The 3,292-nt window shown below is 47.2% G+C and overlaps 1 pseudogene; it reads left to right on the plus strand.

Annotated features, from left to right (window-relative positions):
• The first annotated feature begins 252 nt into the window (after positions 1–252).
• The window catches only part of LOC134010843 (AP-1 complex subunit mu-1-like), a 4,439-nt pseudogene continuing 1,399 nt past the window's right edge, over positions 253–3,292 (plus strand).

A 3,292-nucleotide genomic window follows, 5' to 3' on the forward strand; every position in this document is an offset into this window, starting at 1 on the left:
CAAAGCATAATACAAATGTTTTTATTAAGTTAGATAGACATTAGCTATATAACAGTTTCAGGTTATGTTTTAGTGTTGGTAACATTTCCCACATTGTCCCACACAAACTTAATAATCGTCCCACTATTGGTGACCACCATCAAACAAATCAATACAGATTCTGTATAAGAACTTCTGATACATGCTGCATACAGACCGGAAATACTTAAGAGGAGCGTTGAGGAAGTTGACTGAAACCGGAAAACACTCGTCTTTTTCCGTTTTGTGACGTGTACACAAACCCGGTTCGATGGCAGTGAGGAACATATAGTTAGGTAGCATCTGTGGATGCTACGTTACGGCTTTAACTGTAACCAGCAAGCTATTATTAGCAATTATATATAATCAAATCATTTTTCACCGTCACATACTGTACGTAAGCCGAAGATGTCAGCAAGCGCGGTTTATGTGTTGGACCTCAAAGGCAAGGTATGAGAGCGCAGAGCCAGACTCATGTCATCATGTTAGCATTATAATTAGTGTATAGTGTAAAGCTTGCGTGCTATGATAAGTATGATAACATGACAAGACTTGTTACGCACCATGGATGATTCTCTGTCATTCAGAGAGTTCATTAAACGTCAATGTTAGACGGCCGTAGCACCTTCCAGCTGTTGGTTCGGTGCTGTTGTTGAAGAGGAGGTTTTAAGCCCTTTCTGTGTGGTTGCCTGGATAACTGAAACTGAATGAATGAATCTGAATCAGTCGTATTCAGCTGTAGATTCACATGTTCCAGCCGGGGCAATTCGTCTTGTCTAACATGATGATGACGACGTTTGAAAAGTAGCCTACCTCAATATATTTCTGCCGTGTGCCGTCTATTAAGAATGCTGTCAAAAGTTACGAGTTGATAATGACCCTTGGGTTTTAAGCTGAAAGACCAAGAGTATAGGAGATGAAAGAGGGAGAAATGGATGCAAACAGAAAGTTGCACCTAGTAAGACATCTCAACAGGTTTCATGGAACAGAACACAACAGAAGATCCTATTCCTCTTGTCTGATGTCCTGCAGGTGCTGATCTGCCGTAACTACCGCGGGGACGTGGACATGTCCGAGATCGAGCACTTCATGCCCATCCTCATGGACAAGGAGGAGGAGGGCAACCTGTCACCCATCCTGGCTCACGGAGGGGTGCGCTTCCTGTGGATCAAACACAACAACCTCTACCGTATCCCTCCGCCTATCAGGGACTAGTTGATGCCCCTCTTTGCAGCACAAGCTGTAGTTGCATAGTCAAGGAGGTTGTACTTCTGCTTGTAGAAGGAAATAGTGTATTGATGGGTGTGTCACGCGTGATGTTGTAAGACTTTGCTTTGCAAAGGCCAGGTTGACAATCAAAAGGGTCTAACGACATTCTTGCAAGTAATGTACATGCCTCAACGGTCAAGGACGTTGTACGTCTGCTGGTAGAAGAAAATAATGTCGCTTACTATTTATTAAAGATTCCGCTGTGTTTACTCTGTGTCAACAGTTATGTTGTAAGACTTTGCTTTGCAAAGAAATAGGCCAGGTTACGACATTCTCGCAAGTGCCTCTACCACAGGGCAAGGAAGAAGAGTTATACCAACCCCTGAGGCCTAAATGCGCCCGCAGGCCAATTTTAGCATCTCTTCTGAGGTCGACTGACGCCTGCCCAGTTGTCCATGAGTTCCGGCCACCTTAACTCCGATTCCATCAGTCGTAGCGACGTCGAAGAAGAACGCCTGCGTCTCCCTGGTCTTCTCCTTCCTCTACAAGATCATCCAGGTGGGCTCTCGTTCCATTCTTTCCTTCCTCTCGTGCTTTTCTCTCTCTCTCTCGGGCCTTTCGACCGCACGTTCCAAGTCGTTGCATTCCTTTTCAAAGTTGCAATAGCTCGATATCACGCAGGCCTTAAAAAGAGACATTTCTTGTCTCCGCAGGTGTTCTCAGAGTACTTTAAGGAGCTGGAGGAGGAGAGCATCCGAGATAACTTTGTTATCATCTACGAGCTGATGGACGAGCTGATGGACTTTGGCTACCCCCAGACCACCGACAGCAAGATCCTACAAGAGTAAACATTCCTTGTCAACCCGTTAACCTAGCTTGGTTCAAAACCACAGTTTTTAAGTCTCCGTACTTCTTTTAACCCTTGTGTTCTCCTCGGGTCGTTCTGACCCATCAGTCATTGTGACCCACCGTCGTATTGCGACAACTTTACCGCATACAAAAACAAAGTGAAGCATTTTCTTTTAACCGTCGGGCTGTCTCAGACCCCCCACATTGCGAAGGTTAAAAGAAAAGTATTTTTATTTGTTTTTGTATTGGGTAAAATTGGGTAAACACAACGATGGTTCGTTATGAACCTTTGGGTCATGTGACCCGAAGGCAGCACGAGGGTTAAGATGTAACACGATTGAAGTTGTGAATGAATCCGGACGGCTTTTCGCGAGCCCCTGAGGTGACCTGTGATGTGTGGGTGCTCAGGTACATCACCCAGGAGGGACACAAGCTGGACACGGGCGCCCCACGCCCGCCCGCCACCGTCACACCAACGCCGTGTCCTGGAGGTCTGAGGGGATCAAGTACAGGAAGAACGAGGTCTTCCTCGACGTCATCGAGTCTGTAAACCTGCTGGTGAGGCGCCCCATGCATCGTTTTCAACCTTTCTCTTTCCTTCCGTCTTTCCTTCCTTCCTTCTGTCTTTCCTTCCTTCCGTCTTTCCTTCTGTCTTTCCTTCCTTCCTTCTGTCTTTCCTTCCTTCCTTCCTTCCTTCCGTCTTTCCTTCCGTCTTTCCTTCTGTCTTTCCTTCCTTTCTTCTGTCTTTCCTTCCTTCCTTCCGTCTTTCCTTCTGTCTTTCCTTCTGTCTTTCCTTCCTTTCTTCTGTCTTTCCTTCCTTCCTTCCGTCTTTCCTTCCTTCCTTCCTCCTTACTGTTTTTCTTTCTTCCATCCATCCTTCCACTTGTCCGCCTTTTATTCTAATCTGATCTGATGTGGTGCCCTAAGCATAGGTTTGAAAACAAATCCGGGCTATCTGAAAGGGAGGAAGACATGGAGAGATAGCCTCTGTGTCAGGACTGCCTGGTGGGCCAACAAACGTTCAGTTCCACCTCTCCCCGTTCCTCCCCTCCCCGTTCCTCCCCTCCCCGTTCCACCTCTCCCCGTTCCTCCCCTCCCCGTTCCTCCCCCCTCTGCTCCCAGGTCAGTGCCAACGGGAACGTGCTGTGCAGTGAGATCGTGGGTTCCATCAAGATGCGAGTGTTCCTCTCCGGCATGCCAGAGCTGCGCCTGGGCC

Source organism: Osmerus eperlanus, chromosome 24 (genome assembly GCF_963692335.1).
Source record: "Osmerus eperlanus chromosome 24, fOsmEpe2.1, whole genome shotgun sequence".
NCBI classification, from domain to species: Eukaryota; Metazoa; Chordata; class Actinopteri; order Osmeriformes; family Osmeridae; genus Osmerus; species Osmerus eperlanus.